We start from the raw sequence: 22,526 nt of genomic DNA, 5'->3' as shown, positions 1-22,526 counted from the left end.
GAATATATATTGTGTACTTATTCTCAGTAGACTTCATACCATGCATTTTATGTATGTTATCATATTTGATTCTTTTTTTTAGAGTTCTATTGAATTTTTAAAAACGTTTAATTGGAGGATATTTGCTTTGCACTGTTGTGTTGGTTTCTGCCATGCAACAGTGTAAACCAGTCATCAGTCATATTTAATTCTTAAAACGACTTTGCAATAGTTACAATTATTAAACCTATTTTACAGATGAGGAAACTGAGGTATAGACAGGTAAATTGCCTAAAGTTGCACAGATGAAGTGAGATGGGACAGGGACTCAAGTCCACTCTGCCTGTTTGCAAAGCCCTTACACAGAACACCCTGTTGATTCCTTTGAATTCCTGTTGTCCCTTTGGCTGTGTCACTTGGGTGCAGCATACTTAATTTATGTATAATTATTTATTTTGCCCTATGTATATCCTAAATTTCATATTTGGTTGTAAACTTTTTATGGTTACCCACTTTTGCCATAGAACAGCTCTTCATAGCCTCTGTGTGCATCTCAGTGATAACAAATGATAGGCCTTCAGTGAAGTTTGTTAAGTGTATTAATTGTTCAGGATCACTTTGGGGTTAGATAATTACTTGATGGAGATTCTTTTTGCATGCAAATCTGAGAGGCACCTTCTTTGTAATTTGTCTCCGATAACTCTTGCCACACATTAACTATCACTCCTCTTTGATATGCCTCTTTTTATGGCCGTTTATTTAGAAAGTCCTTATGTGACAACAATCCTTCAGCACTCCATGGAATTCCACTTGTAATTATGAAGAACTAATATGCATGGAAGTTTCCACAAGTGGGCTTGCTTTTCTTGGCCCTTTTTCAACCAGGTGAAACTTCTTGATAGAACCTGGATTCTGTCTCATCAATTTTCCTCCAGTAAAAATTTTCAAGTCTCTGTAGTTACCTTTGAAAATTGCAGGGCAATTTGTCATAATGGCAAAGCACCCTGTCTTCAATGGAACCTCGAGAGTGGCTTGGGTTATTGCCCTTCCATTCTTACAGAGACTAACAGAGTTCAATCATATCTCCCTTCCCAGCCACTGACTGTCTAAAGAAGAGAAAAAAGATTACAGTGCCATCAAGATGATGATAATACTCAGCAATTTATATCCCCTACATTTCCCCGCGTATTTCAGACCTACCCATTCCACGGCATCTTCAAGGCCAGTTGTGCTGGGAACGGAGATGAAGTCCTATTTTCTCCATTCCAAAAGAACAAAGTAGAATTAAAGATATGTGTCTAGATCATGGCATCCCAACAGAAGATAATAATCCTTAAGGATAGTTATTGTTTTTTACAAAGGATGAAATAAAATGCACTACAAAATCTATTTTCATTATTTAAATTATGAATAAAACTATATTTACAAATAGAATTTATAGAAGGCAATTGCTACAGAGTTAAAACTAATGGTTTTGTATTCTTTGATCAATATTCAAGTTTAGAAAAACTTTTACAGACCACTTGTATATTTATTTCTAATTGCTGACCTACAGAAATTTGCAGTGTAGAGCTTGTGATGGTTATAAATACATATATATATATATATATATTTTTGAAGGTGCAGGATGATTTTTATGGTGCACAGTTTGTGTAACTTTTTTGAAAACATGCATAATGAAACCATGTCTTGTTAAAGTAACATGTAAATAGCAAAAGTTTAAAAGCACAAGAGAATGATAAATACCAGATTCAGGAGGGGGCAATTTTAGTGGGGTGGTAGGGGGGAGAAGACACTAGGACAAGCTCATAAGGGTCTTCAAAACATTAGTCACAGAGATCTAAGTGAAAGATCCAGTGCAAATATCTGTTCAGATTCAAAAGAACTAGGGGTGGATTCTTGGGTGTTTATTATGCTTTTAAATACATATATTTTTATTGATTAATATACAATATACCTATTGCCAAGAAGGGTTTGGGGTGATATACAATAAAGTATAAGAATAAGTCTAAAATACAGTCAACTCTTTGCACGATAAAAATGATGGGAAATGTTTGTAAATGTGACTCGATTAATTAAAAGGAAATGTGACAGACAATTGCTTAAATGAGAAAGAAGTTTATTTTTCTGAAACAGAAAGAAGTTCTGGAGCCCAGGGCAGCCCTGTAATGCCTGCAGCAGTCCAGGCTGCTTCCCTCCTGCTGCGTCCCTCTCCTTAGACTGTGCCTCTCCATGTCATGGTTGCAAGGTGCTGGCTGCCCCTCAGTGTCATGACTGTGTTCCAGGCAGGGAGCAGAGACAGAAGCAAAAGGCTATGTGGGCACACCGGCAGAATTTCCATGTTTGAAATAGCTTGCCTAGAAGCCATACCTAGTTACATCTGCTTAGATTTCATTTGCTAAAACTTGGTCACAATATCACAAAGGGATGTAGATTCCGTGTGTGCTTGTAACTGAAAACTTTGCCACATTGGACAAAAGGGATTTGTTCTGTTTTGTAAGGGTAGAAGAAAAAAATGTATATGAAAATATAACTCGCAATGTTTGTTACAGTGACTGATTTTAGTAACTGATTTTAAAAGAGGTATATGTAAAATATATACGTTCAAATGTTCTACAAAAATTATGCACAAAAATCATGTGTTACTTTAAAATAAAATTTTCTTGTTTTATGTCAATTATACCTCAATAATTTTGTTCTAATGTTGATAAACATTTTTTTAAAAAGGCATCTGAGTCAAATTAGTTTGGGACTTCATAATTAAGCAGCAAGAGCCAATAACGTAATTGAAATCTGCTTGTAAATCTCCAGGGTGGAGAATAGGATGAAATAATTCCTAAACTTTTTGGCCTCAGAACTCTTTTGTTGGTTTATTTTTAAGACTAGTATTTCTCAATTTGAGAAATGCTGAGTAGAATTTTATCTTGTGACTGGCCAAAAGAAATTCTTATCTGCATTGTATCCAAAAACTTGAGTTAAACCTATCCTTAGGGTATTTTTTATGAATAGTTTTACCGGAAGGAATTCTAAAGATGTTTTGAGCCATAGCAAATTCATTGGAACTCTCCCTCCTTCACACACACCACACGCAGAATCTTTTCCTTAAACAACCAGTCATATCAATTTCTGTCTTCTTGTTTGACATTATTATTAGTTTTTAATGGCACATGGTATTTTTTAATGGCACATGGCTCAAGAGCTGTTGGAGAAGGCTCTAGGTCTGAAGACATGACTGAGTGACTAAGCAGACATCCAAACAGTTGTCTTTATGGCTACTTTAGCTGTTCTTGAGACTTCCCTGGTGGCTCAAACAGTAAAGCGTCTGTCTACAATGTGAGAGACCTGGGTTCGATCCCTGGGTTGGGAAGATTCCCTAGAGAAGGAAATGGCAACCCACTCCAGTACTCTTGCCTTGAAAATCCCATGGACGGAGGAGCTTGGTGCAGGCTACTAACCGTGGGGTCCCAAAGAGTCGGGCATGGCTGAGTGACTTCACTTTCACTTTAGCTCTTCTTGAGCACAGCCTTTCTGGGAGTTTCTACCAAATGCCCAAGTTGTTCAACATGGTCTCTTTACTCTGACTGGCTGGAGCTCAAATATGTCCTAGGCTCATGTGGGCTTTGGTGGTGTTCAGCTCACAGCATCCCAGTGGCTGTTCCTTCCCTGAGTATTCTTTCTGGCCTAGCCTCATGGAGTCTCCTCTTACACACATAGTTTAGTATTTGGCCAAAAACTCAAGGGACACCTATGCAGAACTTTGGAGCTCCTTCTTTGCACATCTTTTTTTTTTCTAGTACCCTGCCCTACAAATTTCAGCTATCTCAGTAGCTATGAGCTTTGATCTCTGTTTCCTCAGCTCAGCAAGACCCCCATAATTTGTGTGGTCCCCACATCTTTCCTAGTGGCTCAGATGGTAAAGAATCTGCCTGCAATGAAGGAGAGCCAGGTTCATTCCCTGGGCCAGGAAGATCCCTGGAGAAGGGAATGGCAACCCACTCCAGTATTCTTGCCTGGAGAATTCCATGGACAGAAGAGCCTGGTGGGCTACAGTCCACAAGGTCGCAGAGAGTCAGACAGTACTGAGCAGCTAACACGTATTACCCTTCTTTCAGTATCAAAGTTTCTCCAGAAAGAAACCTGAGATGGTTGTGTGGTTCATCTCCTTTTTTTTTTTTTTTTAAATCAGCAAGCTCAGTCCTGTGTATCCTGTTTTTCAATATATAAAAAGTCACTTCAAATATTTTCTCTAGTTTTATAATTGTTCAGTTGTTATAATTGGAGAGGGTAAGTCCAGTAGTGTTTACTTTCATTTATTGTTGTTGTTGTTGTTCAGTTGCTAAGTTGTGTCTGACTCTTCCCAATCCTGAGGACTGTAGCACAAACTCATGCCCATTGTGTGAGTGACGTCATCCAACCATCTCATCTCATCCTCTGTCATCGCCTTCTCCTCCTACCTTCAATCTTTCAGCATCACGGTCTTTTCTCCTGAGTTGGCTCTTCTCATCAGGCGGCAAAAGTACTGGAGTTTCAGCTTCAGCATCAGTCCTTCCAATGAATATTCACGATTGATTTTCTTTGGGATTGACTGGTTGGATCTCCTTGCAGTCCAAGGGACTTTGAAAAGTTTTCTCCAACACCACAGCTTTCATCCTTCTTTATGGTCCAACTCTCACATCCATACATGACTACTGGAAAAACCATAGCTTTGACTGTACAGACCTTTGTCAGCAAAGTAATGTCTCTGTTTTTAATACACTGTCTAGGTTTGTCATAGCTTTTTCTTCCAAGGAGCAAGCATTTATTAATTTCATGGCTACAGTTACCATCTGCAGTGATTTTGGAGCCCAAGAAAATAAAGTCTGTCACTGTTTCCATTGTTTCACATCTATTTGCCACAAAGTGATGGGACCAGATGCCATGATCTTCATTTTTTGACTGTTGAGTTTTAAGACAACATTTTCACTCTCCTCTTTCACCATCTTCAAGAGACTCTTCAGTTCCTCTTTGCTTTTTTGCCATAAGAGTGGTGTCATTTACATATCTGAGGTTACTGATATGTCTTCTGGCAATCTTGATTCCAGTTTTTGCTATATCCAGCCCAGCATTTCACATGATGTACTCTGCGTATAAGTTAAATAAGCAAGGTGACAATATACAGCCTTGACATACTCCTTTCCCAGTTTGGAACCAGTCCATTGTTCCATGTCCGATTCTAGCTGTTGCTTCTTGACCTGCATATGATTTCTCAGGAGGCAGGTAAGGTGATTCCCATCTCTTTTAAGAATTTTAAAAGTTCTTGGTTCATGTACTGCTGAAGCTTGGCTTGGAGAATTTTGAGCATTGCTTTGCTAGCATGTGAGATGAGTGCAACTGTGTAGTAGTTTGAACATTCTCTGGCATTGACCTCTGGGATTGGAATGAAAACTGATCTTTTCCAGTCCTGTGGCCACTGCTGAGTTTTCCAAATTTGCTGACATATTGACATATCATAGCATCATCTTGTAGGATTTGAAATAGCTCAACTGGAATTCCATCAACTCCACTAGCTTTGTTCATAGTGATGCTAAGGCCCACTTGACTTCATATTCCAAAATGTCTGGCTCTAGGTGAGTGATCACACCATCATGGTTATCTGGGTCATGAATATCTTTTTTTGTATAGTTCTTCTGTGTATTCTTGCCACCTCTTCTTAATATCTACTTCTGTTAAGTCCATACTGTTTCTGTCCTTTATTGTGTCCATCTTTGCATGAAATGTTCCCTTGGTATCTCTAACGTTCTTGAAGAGCTCTCTAGTTTTTCCCATTCTGTTATTTTCCTCTATTTCTTTTCATTGTTCACTTAGGAAGGCTTTCTCATATCTCTTTGCTATTCTTTGAAACTCTGCATTCAGATGGATATATCTTTCCTTTTCTCCTTTCCCTTTTGCTTCTCTTCTTTTCTCAGCTATTTGTAAGGCCTCCTCAGACAGCCATTTTGCCTTTTTGCATTTCTTTTCCTTGGGGATGGTTTTGATCACCACCTCCTGTACAATGTCGCGAGCCTCTTTCCATAGTTCTTCAGGCACTCTGTCTATCCGATCTAATCCCTGGAGTCTATTTGTCATTTCTGCTGTATAGTCATAATTATGGCCCAAAGCATATGTCTGATATGAATGACTAAGGATGTGTTTTCTTATCTTTTCTGTTTTCTACCTCTCAACCACAGAGAATGAAAAAGTCAGATACTTTTCATTCAGTAAGCCTTCATCTTTTTCAACAAGGAATGGTTTGGACCTCACCTAGTCAATGAAACAGGATTTTTCTGGAAAGACAGCTTAACTTTCTGGTAAAGGGAGAAAGACACTAAGGGAGAGTTCTCTTTCACTGGCCTGACCTACCTCTCCCTCTTGCTTCAGTTTGTGAGCCCTTGATGTCTTCAATTATGACAGCTATTTTGGATGATGAGACAACCAACCCAAGGACAGAAAGCCAACCCACTGAGGATTGTGAAGAGGAAAGATGACGAGTCTAGGTGCTTAAAAACATCTTTAAGGTACTAAACCAATCCTGGGACTGCCTCCCTTTGGGCTTCGTGTTAAGTCTTAACATGTTTTTTTGTTTGTTTGATTTTATTTTAATTTTATTTATTTATTTTTTTAATTATTATCATTTTTTTACTTTACAATGTTATGTTGGTTTTGCCACATATCAACATGAATCCACCATGGGTGTACATGTGTTCCCAATCCTGAACCCCCCTCCCACCTCCCCCCCTACACCATCCCTCTGGGTCACCCCAGTGCACCAGCCCCAAGCATCCTGCACCCTGCATCCCACCTAGACTGGCGATTCATTTCTTATATGATATTATACATGTTTCAATGCCATTCTCCCAAATCATCCCACCCTCTCCCTCTCCCACAGAGTCCAAAAGACTGTTCTATACATCTGTGTCTCTTTTGCTGTCTCGCATACAGGGTTATCGTTACCATTTTTCTCAATTCCATATATATGCGTTAGTATACTGTATTGGTGTTTTTCTTTCTGGCTTACTTCACTCTGTATAATCGGCTCCAGTTTTATCCACCTCATTAGAACTGATTCAAATGAATTCTTTTTAACGGCTGAGTAATACTCCATTGTGTACATGTACCACAGCTTTCTTATCCATTCATCTGCTGATGGACATCTAGGTTGTTTCCGTGTCCTGGCTATTATAAACAGTGCTGCGATGAACATTGGGGTACATGTGTCTCTTTCAATTCTGGTTTCCTCGGTGTGTATGCCCAGCAGTGGGATTGCTGGGTCATAAGGCAGTCCTATTTCCAGTTTTTTACTTAACATGTTTTAAATCTCCATTAGTTTCTGTTGTTTTATTACTTGAATCCAGAACATTCCTACCTGACATAGAATTTAATCTTTTCCAACTGATGAAACAGCTATAAGACCTTCTACTTTAAAAAAAAGTCTATTGAAATAGCTACTTTTTCATATACTGAATTCTTACATGTATTTTTGGTCTCTTGTGGACTTTTTATTTCATCCAATTTTTGTATCTGTATAGTATGGTGACTCCTTGGAAGGAAAGTTATGACCAACCTAGATAGCATATTGAAAAGCAGAGACATTACTTTGCCAACAAAGGTCTGTCTAGTCAAGGCTATGGTTTTTCCAGTGGTCATGTACGGATGTGAGAGTTGGACTGTGAAGAAAGCTGAGCGCCGAAGAATTGATGCTTTTGAACTGTGGTGTTGGAGAAGACTCTTGAGAGTCCCCTGGACTGCAAGGAGATCCAACCAGTCTATCCTAAAGGAGATCAGTCCTGGGTGTTCATTGGAAGGACTGATGTTGAAGCTGAAACTCCAGTACTTTGGCCACCTGATGCGAAGTGCTGACTCACTGGAAAAGACGCTGATGCTGGGAAAGATTGAGGGCAGGAGGAGAAGGGACGGCAGAGGATGAGATGGTTGGATGGCATCACGGACTCGATGGACATGGGTTTGGGTAAACTCCAGGAGTTGGTGATGGACAGGGAGGCTTGACGTGCTGCAATTCATGGGGCTGCAAAGAGTCGGACATGACTGAGCGACTGAACTGAACTGAGTAGAGTGACCATCTAACTTTTCACTGTCTGGCAGGGCAAGAGTTTCTACTGTCCTCAAATCATGAATTGTGATATTTCTTTTCAACCTTGGAATACTCTTCTTAGGTCCAATTTTCTTGTAATTGATTTAACAGAGCAGCTCCTGCTTTTTATGTCTATAAGGGTTATGAGACTGGTAACAACTGGGGAGAAAATGTAGCCATTACCTCAGGGCTTTATGGAAAGAAGATGAAGGTTGTTGGTAGTTTGAAAGTTTCTTTAAAACATGCCAGTGTTACATACAAATAATAATGTCCTAATGCGATGTTATTTTCAGAAGAATGAAGCAAAGGGAACATTTACTTCAAAGTTTTGAGCAGCTGTTTTCTGTATGGATTGAAAAAAAAGCAATTCAAAAGTTGACATCACCATCTCTAAACACATTAGCAAATAGAGAAATGAAGTTGTACAGTAATAAGAAGATGTAACGTCCCTTTTCCCACTCTGCTTAAGTGATAGGCAATTAGTCTGCTTTCTGAGTCTCTTGATATGACAGGAGTCTGAGACAAGCAGGCCCCTTAGTTTGCTAGCTACAGCTGTCAGTTGGGAAGGATGTTTTGCTTGACAGTTGATTAGGGGTTAAATGAACTGAAAATATCAGTAATTTTGCTGCTTTTCCATTTATTGTAGCAGCAATTATCTACATTCCCCCTGTCATCTCTAAAGACTAGATTTAAACAATTATCTAAGTAAGAAAAACTGATTTTGAATGGCCAAAGGGCAACTAGGATTTGAAGCCACTAGCTCTTTGAGGGATGAAATTCTCATCTGAAAACTGGCTAAAGTGGTTGATGAGTCTTAAAAGATGCCTCTAGAGATCTATTAGAACTAAATAATACAGTTCTGAAAAAATATTGCAGCACCATTATCTGTCTCATCCTTAATTATTTGGCCTAACATTACTAATTCTGAGTCAATTAGTTTATGTATTTATTGATCAATATTTATTGAGTCTCTATGATCAGGATACAGTCTGTAGGACTGCACAGACTGGACACGATGGAACAACTGAGCACACACACACCATGAGCAAGGCACCATTCTAGGACTGAGCAAAGCAGGTGAAAGGCTCGGTCCCTAAGGATGCATTTCTTTGAGAAGAAGCAGGCAATAGGGGCTTGCCTGGTGGTCCAGTGTCTAAGACTCTGTGCTCCAAAGACAGGGGGCCTAGGTTCAATCCCTGGTCAGGGAACTAGAGCCACATGCCACAGCTAAGAGTTTGCATGCCACAACTAGAGATCTTGCATGCTGAAACTAAAAAGAAAAGGATCCTTCATGCTGCAACAGAGATCGAAGGTCCCATGTGCTGCAGCTGAGACCCGCTGCAGCCAAATACATAAATAAATATTAAAAAATAAACAACCAATAGACAGATACACAAGAAAATATTTAGTATGCCAAGCAGTGTTGTTTCATGGAGAAAAATAAAGCAGGTAGGGGGATAGAGGGTAAAGGAATGACGATGGTGGAAGTTGGTGTTTGATTAAGGACTTAAAGAAAATGAAGGAAAGAGTTATGGGCTCTCTGGAGAATGGCTGCTGAAGTGGAGGGAATGGCAAGCACAACAGGTGCAAAGGCCCTGACGCATGTTTGGCTTGTCTGAGTAGCGGCAAAGAGGCAAGTACAAATGCGTGGTGTAAGCCAACGGGAGAGTGCTGAGTCAAAGCAGTAGATCAAAGCAGTAGCTGTGCTGGACCACGCCAGGTCGTGTAGAACCTGGTAAGAAATTCAGTTTTGCTTTTGACTGAGGTGGAAAATCACTGGAGACTTTTAAGATGAAGAATGACATGACCTATGTGTTTTAACATGATAGTTTGGGCTGCTCTGTGAAAAATAAACTGAAAGGGAGAAGGATGAAATTATAGGGGCAAGTTACAGGGCTGAGTTAACCACGTGCAAGACAAAGGTGACTCGGACCAGATGGGAGGGTGCTGAGAAGGAGCAGACACTGGGTGCATTCACAGGTAGGACTGACAGAACTGGCTGATGTGTTTCCTGTGGGTCAGGAAACAACAAGCATAGTCATCGTTACCTTTGAGGTTTGGGGTCTCACTGAGATGGGGGAAAACTGTACCAGCAGCAAGGTAGGATGGAGATTGGGTTTGGTACTGGGGAAGAAAAAGGGTTCAAACAGTCACGTTACATTTGAAATGCTATTAGGCAGCCAAATGAAATATTGAGCAGGTAGCTGGATATGAGACCAGCATTCAAAGACGAGGTCTGGGCTGGAGGCAAAAAGTTTGGCGTCATCATCATGTAAACAGCATTAAAGTCATTGGGCACGATGAGAATGGAAAGCAGAGTCTGAGGCCCAAGCCTGAGCCCCTTTCAAAGTTCTTAGCACTGTTATTGACTTGATTCGTAACTTTTGATAAGTCTCTTGATCTCTGTATTTCTCAATTTCTAATATCATGTTGTCCAATAAAAATATAATGTGAGCTGCAAAAGGGGGCCACATAGGTAACTTAAAATATTTTAGTAGCCACATGGAGGAAAGTTTAAAAAGTGAAATTCATAATGTTTACTATTAAAATGAATTATTATAATTTAAATAATATTTATATAGAACAATGTGATGGGCAGAATGATGACCCCAAGGATGTCCACAATCTCTGAAATGTGAGTATGTTTCTTACATGGCAAAGGGATTTAGCCATGATCAAAGAGTTAAGAGTAAGCTTCTCAGGTGGTGCTAGTGGTAAAGTATCTGCAGGCAACGCAGGAGGTGCAGAAGACCCCAGTTCAATCCCTGGGTTGGGAAGATACCCTGTGTGAGGATATGGCAACCCACTACAGTATTCTTGTCTGCAGAATTCCATGGACAGAGAAGGCTGGTGGGCTACAGTCCATAGGTTCACACAGAGTGGGACACAACTGAAGTGACTGAGCATGCATGTACCTGACGGTAAGGACATTGAGATGAGGAGAGTGTGTTGAAGTATCCAGGTGGGCCCAATTTAGCCACACAAGTCCTTCAAAACGGAGAACTTAGTCTATGGTTAGAGAGAAGGAGCGGAGAAGGCAACGGCACCCCACTCCAGTACTCAGTTCAGTTCAGTCGCTCAGTCGTGACCGACTCTTTGCGACCCCATGAATCGCAGCACGCCAGGCCTCCCTGTCCATCACCAACTCAGACTCACGTCCATCGAGTCCATGATGCCATCCAGCCATCTCATCCTCGGTCATCCCCTTCTCCTCCTGCCCCCAATCCCTCCCAGCACCAGGGTCTTTTCCAGTGAGTCAACTCTTTGCATGAGGTGGCCAAAGTACTGTAGCTTCAGCTTTAGCATCATTCCTTCCAAAGAACACCCAGGGCTGATCTCCTTCAGAATGGACCGGTTGGATCTCCTTGCAGTCCAAGGGACTCTCAAGAGTCTTCTCCAACACCACAGTTCAAAAGCATCAATTCTTCGGCTCTCAGCCTTCTTCACAGTCCAACTTTCACATCCATGCATGACCACTGGAAAAACCATAGGCTTGACTAGACGGACCTTAGTTGGCAAAGTAATGTCTCTGCTTTTGAATATGCTATCTAGGTTGGTCATAACTTTTCTTCCAAGGAGTAAGGGTCTTTTAATTTCATGGCTGCAATCACCATCTGCAGTGACTTTGGAGCCCCCCAAAATAAAGCGTGTGTGTTTCCACTGTTTCCCCATCTATTTGGCATGAAGTGATGGGACCAGATGCCATGATCTTACTTTTCTGAATGTTGAGCTTTAAGCCAACTTTTTCACTGTCCTCTTTCACTTTCTTTCTTTTTTTTTTTTTAGTTTTTTATTTTTTAAATTTTAAAATCTTTAATTCTTACATGCGTTCTCAAATATGAACCTCCTTCCCACCTCCCTCCCCATAACATCTCTCTGGGTCATCCCCATGCACCAGCCCCAAGCATGCTGTATCCTGCATCAGACATAGACTGGCGATTCAGTTCTTACATGATAGTATACATGTTAGAATGCCATTCTCCCAAATCATCCCACCCTCTCCCTCTCCCTCTGAGTCCAAAAGTCCGTTATACACATCTGTGTCTTTTTTCCTGTCTTGCATACAGGGTCGTCATTGCCATCTTCCTAAATTCCATATATATGTGTTAGTATACTGTATTGGTGTTTTTCTTTCTGGCTTACTTCACTCTGTATAATCGGCTCCAGTTTCATCCATCTCATCAGAACTGATTCAAATGAATTCTTTTTAACGGCTGAGTAATACTCCATTGTGTATATGTACCACAGCTTTCTTATCCATTCATCTGCTGATGGACATCTAGGTTGTTTCCATGTCCTGGCTATTATAAACAGTGCTGCGATGAACATTGGGGTACATGTGTCTCTTTCCATTCTGGTTTCCTTGGTGTGTATGCCCAGCAGTGGGATTGCTGGGTCATAAGGTAGTTCTATTTGCAATTTTTAAGGAATCTCCACACTGTTCTCCATAGTGGCTGTACTAGTTTGCATTCCCACCAACAGTGTAGGAGGGTTCCTTTTCTCCACACCCTCTCCAGCATTTATTGCTTTCAGATTTTGGATCGCAGACATTCTGACTCTAATAATGAGTGATGTTGAGCATCTTTTCATGTGTTTGTTAGCCATCCGTATGTCTTCTTTGGAGAAATGTCTATTTAGTTCTTTGGCCCATTTTTTTTTTCATAACATCTTTCTGGGTCATCCCATGCACCAGCCCCAAGCATGCTGCATCCTGCGTCAGACATAGACTGGCGATTCAATTCACATGATAGTATACATGTTAGAATGTCATTCTCCCAAATCATCCCACCCTCTCCCTCTCCCTCTGAGTCCAAAAGTCCGTTATACACATCTGTGTCTCTTTCCTGTCTTGCATACAGGGTCGTCATTGCCATCTTCCTAAATTCCATATATATGTGTTAGTATACTGTATTGGTGTTTTTCTTTCTGGCTTACTTCACTCTGTATAATCGGCTCCAGTTTCATCCATCTCATCAGAACTGATTCAAATGAATTCTTTTTAACGGCTGAGTAATACTCCATTGTGTATATGTACCACAGCTTTCTTATCCATTCATCTGCTGATGGACATCTAGGTTGTTTCCATGTCCTGGCTATTATAAACAGTGCTGCGATGAACATTGGGGTACATGTGTCTCTTTCCATTCTGGTTTCCTTGGTGTGTATGCCCAGCAGTGGGATTGCTGGGTCATAAGGTAGTTCTATTTGCAATTTTTAAGGAATCTCCACACTGTTCTCCATAGTGGCTGTACTAGTTTGCATTCCCACCAACAGTGTAGGAGGGTTCCCTTTCTCCACACCCTCTCCAGCATTTATTGCTTTCAGATTTTTGGATCGCAGACATTCTGACTGGTGTGAAATGGGACCTCATTGTGGTTTTGATTTGCATTTCTCTAATAATGAGTGATGTTGAGCATCTTTTCATGTGTTTGTTAGCCATCGTATGTCTTCTTTGGAGAAATGTCTATTTAGTTCTTTGGCCCATTTTTTGATTGGGTCGTTTATTTTTCTGGAATTGAGCTGCATAAGTTGCTTGTATATTTTTGAGATTAGTTGTTTGTCAGTTGCTTCATTTGCTATTATTTTCTCCCATTCAGAAGGCTGTCTTTTCACCTTGCTTATATTTTCCTTTGTTGTGCAGAAGCTTTTAATTTTAATTAGATCCCATTTGTTTATTTTTGCTTTTATTTCCAGAATTCTGGGAGGTGGATCATAGAGGATCCTGCTATGATTTATGTCTGAGAGTGTTTTGCCTATGTTCTCCTCTAGGAGTTTTATAGTTTCTGATCTTACATTTAGATCTTTAATCCATTTTGAGTTTATTTTTGTGTGCGGTGTTAGAAAGTGATCTAGTTTCATTCTTTTACAAGTGGTTGACCAGTTTTCCCAGCACCACTTGTTAAAGAGATTGTCTTTACTCCATTGTATATTCTTGCCTCCTTTGTCAAAGATAAGGTGTCCATATGTGTGTGGATTTATCTCTGGGCTTTCTATTTTGTTCCATTGATCTATATGTCTGTCTTTGTGCCAGTACCATACTGTCTTGATGACTGTGGCTTTGTAGTAGAGCCTGAAGTCAGGCAAGTTGATTCCTCCAGTTCCATTCTTCTTTCTCAAGATTGCTTTTGGCTATTCGAGGTTTTTTGTATTTCCATACAAATCTTGAAATTATTTGTTCTAGTCCTCTTTCACTTTCATCAAGAGGCTTTTTAGTTCCTCTTCACTTTCTGCCATAAGGGTGGTGTCATCTGCATATCTGAGGTTCTTGATATTTCTCCCAGCAATCTTGATTCCAGCTTGTGCTTCTTCCAGCCTAGCATTTCTCATGATGTACTCTGCATAAAAGTTAAATACTCTTGCCTGGCAAATTCCATGGATGAAGGAGCCTGGTAGGCTGCAAGTCCATGGAGTCGCTGTGAGTCAGGCATGACTGAGCAACTTCACTTTGACTTTTCACTTTCCTGCATTGGAGAAGGAAATGGCAACCCACTCCAGTGTTCTTACCTGGAGAATCCCAGGGACGGGGAGCCTGGTGGGCTACTGTCTATGGGGTCGCACAGAGTCAGACACAACTGAAGTGACTTAGCAGCAGCCGCAGCAGAGAGAAGGAAGAAAGGTCAGAGGAGATAGTGCTGCATGAAACAAGGAGGCCACCAGACAAGGACTGTGGGCAACCTGTGGGCTAAAGCCGAATGAGACCCAGTTCAGACTTTTGAACTACAGAAAAGTAAGAATAAATTTGTGCCTTCTTGAGCCAATAATTTTGTAATAATTTGTATGGCGGCTACAGGAAGCAAATGTAGTCAACCTATACCCCATGATCATTTCCAGGTGAAATCAATGTAAAAAATTATTTTCAAGCTATTTCACATTTTAAAAGCAATTATACCTAGCCTTTGATCTGACGTGTATTTTTACATGTGTAGCACATCTCCACTTGGACTAGCCCCATTTCAAATGCTCAGCAGCCGCATGTGGCTCATGTCTATCATTTGTACGTGGGGCCTCTGACCTGTGAAGCAAGGAAAAGGCTAAACAACTGAGTCAAAGGAAGATACATATGATGGTTAACTTTATGTGCCAACTTAGCTGGTTCACAATGCTCAGATATTTGATTAAATGTTATTCTGGATATTTCTGTGAAGATATTTTAGGAACAAGATTAACATTTAAATCAGTGGACTTTAAGAAAAGCAGATTACTCTCCATAATGTCAGTGGGCCTCACCCAATCAGTTGAAGACCTTAAAGAAAAATTTGATCTTCTCTGAGCAAGAACTGTAGCTGTTCCATGAATATCCACAAATGTGTGAGTGAATTCCTTAAAATCTCTCCCTCCCGCCTGCTTAGTCACTCAGTCGCTCTTTGCCACCCATGGACTGTAGCTTGCCAGGCTCCTCTGTCCGTGAGTTTCTCCAGGCAAGAATACTGGAGTGGGTTGCCACGCCCTCCTCCAGGGGATCTTCCCAACCCAGGGCCTGAACCCACGTCTTCGGATTGCAGGAGGATTCTCTACCATCTGAGCTACCAGGGAAGCCCCCTCTCTCCCTCTGTATGTACATATGCATGTATATATGTGTACACACATCATATGTTACACACACATTGTGTTAGTTCTGGGTTTCTCTGGAGGACACTGACTTTGCATCTGAGACAAAGGAGACACAGCGTGTGTCTAAACCCCCTCCTGTCCCTGTGTCCAGAATCCAGAGGGATTTTTTTCATTATTATTATTTATTTATTTGGCTGTACTGGGTCTTCGTTTCTGCTTGTGGGATCTTTAGTTGCAGCATGTGGGATCTAGCTCCTAGAGTAGGGATAGAACCTGGGGTCTGTACTGGGAGCAGGGGGTCTTAGCCACTGGGCCGCCAGGGAAGTCCCCAGAGTCCAGAATCTTATAGGCTAGTAGTCACTCTGGGGAAAGAAAGATGTGCACTGGGAGTGTGCAAGTGGGGCTGGAGGAGAGCTGTGACATTGCCCAGGAGGCAAGAAGAGGGGAGCACGGGGGAAAGGGTCTGTGTGGGGACCGAATTTGGAAAGAGAGAGTCTATTCTGTTTCAGGTAACACAGGGTCAGAGAGGTCTGATGTGCTGTCCTGGGAACCCTGGTTTCACGTGGGCTGAAGCATTCTGAGTCCTGTCAAGGCCCAAGTGGATAAGCCCTGTATTCATTTTCTGGGATTGCTATAACAAAACAGCCCAGACTGGGGGTCTCAAACAAGACACATTTGTTTTCCCACAGTGCTGGGGGCTGGCTGGGAGGTGCTGGCAGGGCTGGCCTCCTCTGAGGCCTCTCTCCTTGGCTTGCAGATGGCTGCCCTCCTGCTGCCTCTGCACACGGCCTTCTCTCTGTGTGAGTGCAGCCCTGGCATTTCTGTGTCCTCAGCGCCTTTTCTTAGAAGGACATCAGCCAGATTGGAGTAGAGCCCACCCTATGGCTCCTGGTGATGCGATCACCTCTTTAAAAGCCCTGTCTCCAAACAGAGTCCCCTTCTGCAGCACTGTGAGCTGGGGCTTCGACATATGCATTTTGAGGGAGACACAGTTCAGCCCCTAACATGACCCCACTTCAGTCTGCCTGAGACTCCCAGCCAAAGGACTAGCACTCAGCTCAGAATAAGTATTTATTGTAAAGTGATTTTATTTGTTTATTTGGCTGTGCTGGGTCTTCACTGATGCTTGGGGTATGCTCTAGTTGTGGTGCACGGGGTCCTCTTGTTGTGGGGCCCAGCCTCTGGAGCATCCGGGATGTGGCACGCAGTAGGTGCGACATGAGGGCTCAGTGGTTGTGGCTCCCATGGGATCTTCCCAGACCAGGGATTGAACCTGTATCTCCTGTGTTGGCGGGTGGATTCTTTACCACTGAGCCACCCATGGTCCGGTATTAAATAAACAGGTAGAGATGATATATGTCTTGCTGAAGAACTGGTGAAGTAAAAGAACCTTTTCAGGGTGAAAAATGCAGGCTTGGGTGATGAGTCCTGGGGGTGAGGGCAGAAGAGGTCAGATGGTTTCTTCCTGGCCGTGGGACACAGGCTGGGATCATCCTGGCCAGATGCCAGGAGCCAGCACAGGAGATCCCACCCATGACAAGGTCATGTGGAAGAGAACTGTTAAGCAAGGCTTTAGGACTCGAGGGGCTCCCTAGACCAGCTCGAGCATCTACCCCCAAACCAGAATCTGTCTATCTTACTGTTTTGTGCCATTCACCAACTCTCCTGACATTAACAGGGGGCTATCCCCAACCACCTTTCTCTGGAGGAAATCAACTTAGGGCTCTAGCTAATAAGTCTCCTGGACATGAGAGGAATATTTCAATTCAAACCCCCTCTGTTAGCATTCTAGCTTGCTTGGCAGGTTTATCCAGACTCTTGCAGCTACGCATATGATTGTTCACAGCCTCCCAACTGTGAGAGGCATGGGAAACCTAAAACATAGAGCCTTTCAAAGAGTTAAAAGCTATTAGAGTAGTGCTGGTGTAAGATTTCATTATTGGGCCAATGCTTGCTGCTAAGTTCCCATATCTCTTATCCACTGTGCACCTGGGAGTGCATTAGTTAGCATAGTTGGAATGCAAGAAAAACAAGTGTAGCCTTGAAATTAACCACATCAGACCTTTGAGCTAATTGGTTCTTTCTTGTAACTCACTGCACCTTTGCTCCATGAGAAACGTAACTCTGTTTAATATTTTCTGAGGCTGACATAGATTAGAAATATAAAGAAAAAACACTTTGAGGGAAAATAAGTTTTCTGGTTGAGCAGCCTTTATCAAAAGAGGGTCATAAAATGTTCACAAGCCTCCAAGGCCAGAAGATAATGTACACAACATCATTTGTGGGAAAGGTATGCAGAAAAAATCCTGGTTTCAATAAGGGCAAAACTGCTGGAATGTTTGGGCTGACTCTGTATGACCTTGTATCTTTCACTTCCCTCTATGTACAAATTAAGGTATAAAAGTCCCTTTTGAAAATGAAGTAACGGGCCTCGCTCGAAGAAGCTTGGTCACCCCATGTCTCTTTTTTTTCTTTCTTTCTCTCTCTTACTCTCTTTTTCAGTCTGATCCCTTGGAGCATAGAGGCTCTCTGCGTTCACTTATCTGCCCAGGTTTCTAAGACCTGAATGGGAAGATGTTCTGCGTCTTCACTCCCTCGGGAGACTGGGAGGGTGCCTGTGGCCTCCGTGAACAGAGCAAGCTCCTTGTCTCGGGGCTTTATTGGCTTTCTGTGTAAACCAAGGAATATCAGCCTCTTTCTCTCCTCTGTTCCTCTCTCATTCATTCATTCATTCGCCAACGCCGTTTCTCCTTCGGGTTCCCCTGGATCCTGCGGGGGCTGGACCCCGGCAGCCCGAGGCAAAGCCAAAGCTAATGCATCGCTCAACCTAAAAATGACTGTCCCGAGCCTGCCTAATTTGAGTCAGCTGAGTCTGAGTTCTGGCTCTCAGAAGCCAGCAATGCAGATTTTAGAAAAATGTCAGAAAATGAGACCACTGTGACAGTGACAGGAAATTAGCCAAGGAGTGATTGTCCCATTCCTTTTTATAATTTATAAATCATCCGACTATCTCACATTTGCTGGAGGAAGCAGTGCTTTAATATTCCGAAATGTGTTCATTTTCCTCTGAATTAAAAAAAAAAATCTTCAATATATTCGAGGAAAGTGGCGTCTCTTCAGGCATGGTTACTCTAAATAGCACTGTTGCTTGCCTAATGGTCAGAGGTGTATGGGGCTTATGGGTGGCTGGAAGAGCCCAGGACTAGGCCTGAGAACCTCTGCTGTGCTTCCCAGAGACAGTGCATGTGGAACAAAATGTGACCTCTCTCTCCTTCCCCTAACTGCTCAAGTGTCTCTACACCTTGCCTTCCCTTTCTACTTCACTCAGCAACCTGTCAAGTTTCTACAGTATTAACCAATTCAGGAATGTGTTAACATCTCACCGCTCTCCAGAAGAGGCTGCCTAGAATATATAGCAGAGGACAGTTTTCCCTAGCACTACGTAGGAAGGCGAATGACTGTTTGCAGGTCATTGAAAAGTAGTGCATATACCTCTGAGATTTCCTTTCTCATAGTGCTTTTGGCCAAAAGGGAAAATGACCAAGCAAGCCACTGCTGAGGCCTGGCTTTGTGTCCTCTGCATCCCTTCTCTTTGGGCAGAGGTGAACCAGGACCAAAGTGTAGATGCCCGTCGTTTTTGTCTGCTCGGTACCTACTTTTCTTCCTTGGTGAGAGCCCTTTGATTTTCCTTTAAGGAACTATCTCTGCTTCATCTCTATGGCTCTTGGGCTGAGACATGACCTGCTGCTGCTGCTGCTGCTGCTGCTGCTAAGTCGCTTCAGTCATGTCCGACTCTGTGCGACCCCATAGACGGCAGCTCACCAGGCTCCCCCGTCTCTGGGATTCTCCAGGCAAGAATACTGAAGTGGGTTGCCATTTCCTTCTCAGATGCATGAAAGTGAAAAGTGAAAGTGAAGTCGCTCAGTCGTGCCCGACTCACAGCGACCCCATGGACTGCAGCCTACCAAGCTCCTCCATCCATGGGATTTTCCAGGCAACAGTACTGGAGTGGGGTGCCATCGCCTTCTCTGGAGACATGACCTAGGCCTGGCCAAAGTGAACACTGCTGCACATGGCCACAGCGGTAATCTGAGGGAGGGCATGCTCCCCAGGCATGTTGACTCAGGTCTGGGAGCTTTAGCGGCGTAATTGTGAAAGTGGCACTCTCTACAAGTGTGCTAAGCTGGAAGAATAGAAGTTTGAAGGTGCTAGAGGCCTTTGCGGAGACAATGGAACTTGACAATGAAGTAACCGTGAGAACAGAATTGGATGGGGGTGGGGAGGGGTGGGAAGAAAGAGAACAATGACATTGTGTGTGGCCCCTGATCCACCTGTTCCTCAATGGGATCATAACTTGAACTTCCTGGTTAGATGAGCCAACAGTTCCTCTCGTCTCTGCCTCTTATTGTCTCTACTTCTCTCTCCCTCCCCTGCATCCCTTTCCCTCTCTCTCTTTTTTCCCTTAATGCAGCTTAAAGTGGGAGTCTTGCAGAGGCAACTCAAACAATCCTGCCTATAAAGGTCATCAGCCCTTTGCTGCACTCCCCTGCCAGGGGAGGCAGGAAGTGACCGAGGTAAAGTGGACAGGGGAGAAGGCAGAGAGCCCTTCCTTTTTACAGTACCAAATCCTTTTTAACTTTGTGTGTGTCCTGGCAAGGGCAAGTCCACTTTGCACAGGGAAAAAGCCTTTGCTGGCAAGATGCTTACTGTCAAAGAAGAAGGATGAGTGTGGGAACTTTGGGGATGCGTATGGCTGGGGACAGGGAGGAAATTAGTATAGCTGAGGTGCAGTGCAATGCAGGTAACTCACGGCAGCCCCAGAGCTCAGATCACACAAGTCATCAGCAGCAGCTTTGCATGGTGCCTTTATTACTGCTCCCGCTCGATGGTTCCTCCAGCATAATTTTTATTCTGTATGCTTTGGAAATTTTCTTTGTACAGTCAGTATCAGGCTATTTCTCATTTTTACTTTCCTGCTTTTTTTTTTTAACCTTCTTATTCCAAAGTCACCACCTGACTATTTTACAGTAGAGATTTGTATGCAGCTTAAATCAGTTGCTAAACATCAAAGAGTCCTGTGCATACTAACAGAGTGTTGCAGGGAGGGGGTAACTGCACACAGGGTTGGAATTTTCAGATCTGTAATAGTCAACTCTGCATAAATGGAAGAAGAATGTGATTTCTTGCCTCTGTTTCATCAGGTGTGGCTCAGACAGGAATACCTGAATCTTAGGAGAAAGGAACTTGAATGTTTAGAAAGTCTATGCAGTTGCTCAAAGGTTTCCTAATGTTATGGACCAAATGTTTGTGTCCTCCTAAAATTCTTATGTTGAAATCTTAACACTTAAGTGATTGTATTAAGATGGTAGGGGACCTTTGGAGTGACTAGGTTACTATGGTGGAACCCTAATGATTAGGATTGTGCTCTAATAAAATGGACCCCAGAGAGCTCTCTCGTCCCTTCTACTGTGTGAGGATACAGCAAGAAGACCACCTCTCACAGACACTGAACCTGTTGGTGCCTTGACTTTGGGCCACCGACTGGTTCTGGCCCATGGTCGGTTAGGAACTGGGCTACACAGCAGAATGTGAGTGGCTGGTGAAACCGAAACTACTCTCCCCTGCTCCACCCCGGTCCATGGAAAAATTTCTTCCACAAAACTGGTCCCTGGTGCCGAAAAGGTTGGGGACCGTTGGACTGAAACACCTATGTGCTGGTCCTTTGCTTGCTTTTGCTCCATCCTCATCCCCACCTTTTTGTGCTGGTTGTGCCGAAGGCGGCGGGCGCTAAGACCCAGCAGCCTGTTTCCTGGACTCCCGCCCCCGCTGGCTTGGATGAGGTTCTGCAGGTGGAGGGCCCTGGTTGAGTTGGCAGGGAGGAGAGGGGCGGAGGGAATCCTCTTCCTATTTCCATCTTCTGCTGGCTTTCTCTAGCAAGAGTGAGCCGATACGGGACCGATCTTCTGGCAGCGCTAGGACTGCCAATGCAGAGCCTCTTTGTGGGTCGCAACGCCAGCACCTGAGACCCTGTTGTGTTTCCATCGTAATTCCCACAGGTCCTGGCCCCTCCTCTACAGTTACGGGCTATGTTAACATCTCTATTTCGTGTTTGCAGCCTTAGGGGTGGTGTGCCCACCCCCAATTTCTATATTGAAGTCCGAGTGCCCCAATACCTCAGAATGTGTCTGGAGATAGGGTGCTTGAAGAGGTAACTAAGCATAAGTGAGGTCATTAGGGTGGACCCTAATTCATCATGATCCATGTCCTTATAAGAAGTTAGGACAGAGACACACATAGGGGGAGGTCCACTGAAGACACAGGGGCAGGATGCCGCCTACAAGCCAAGGAGAGAGGTCTCAGAAACACCTTGGCCTCAGCCGTCCATCTCCAAAACTCTGAGAAAGGAAACCTGTGTTGATTGAGTCACCAGGTCACGGAATGTGAGCTGCCCCGGGAGGATGTGTGGCCCCAGGTAAGGCAGGCTTCCTGGTGGAGGGCACCGGGATGCGGCTGTGAGCTGTCAGCAGGCAGTGCTTCTAGCAGACTCTACAGGCTGAAGGGGAGTGGCAGTGGCCCACCACAGAGTCCACTAGGATGGGACTGGTGAGAGTTCTCAGGGGCTCAGTGCACGTCACAGCATCTTGAGATGGGGTGCATACATATGTAACCGCATTTATTTGCCTGCCTTGTGTCTCGCTTGAAACGAGGGATCTTTGTGGAATGATGTGAGGCTCTGGCTCTCTAGTTGTGGTCTGCAGGCTTGGTCACCCCGAGGCATGTGGTACCTTCAACCTGAGTCGCCTGCACTGCAAGGCAGATTCTTAACCATTGGCCAACCAGGGAAGTCCCTTGGGATAGTATATTTATATGCCTGCGGGACCTAGTGAAT

This window comes from Ovis aries, chromosome 3 (genome assembly GCF_016772045.2).
Source record: "Ovis aries strain OAR_USU_Benz2616 breed Rambouillet chromosome 3, ARS-UI_Ramb_v3.0, whole genome shotgun sequence".
In the NCBI taxonomy this organism is placed as follows: domain Eukaryota; kingdom Metazoa; phylum Chordata; class Mammalia; order Artiodactyla; family Bovidae; genus Ovis; species Ovis aries.
Note: the sequence above shows the minus strand (reverse complement) of the source record.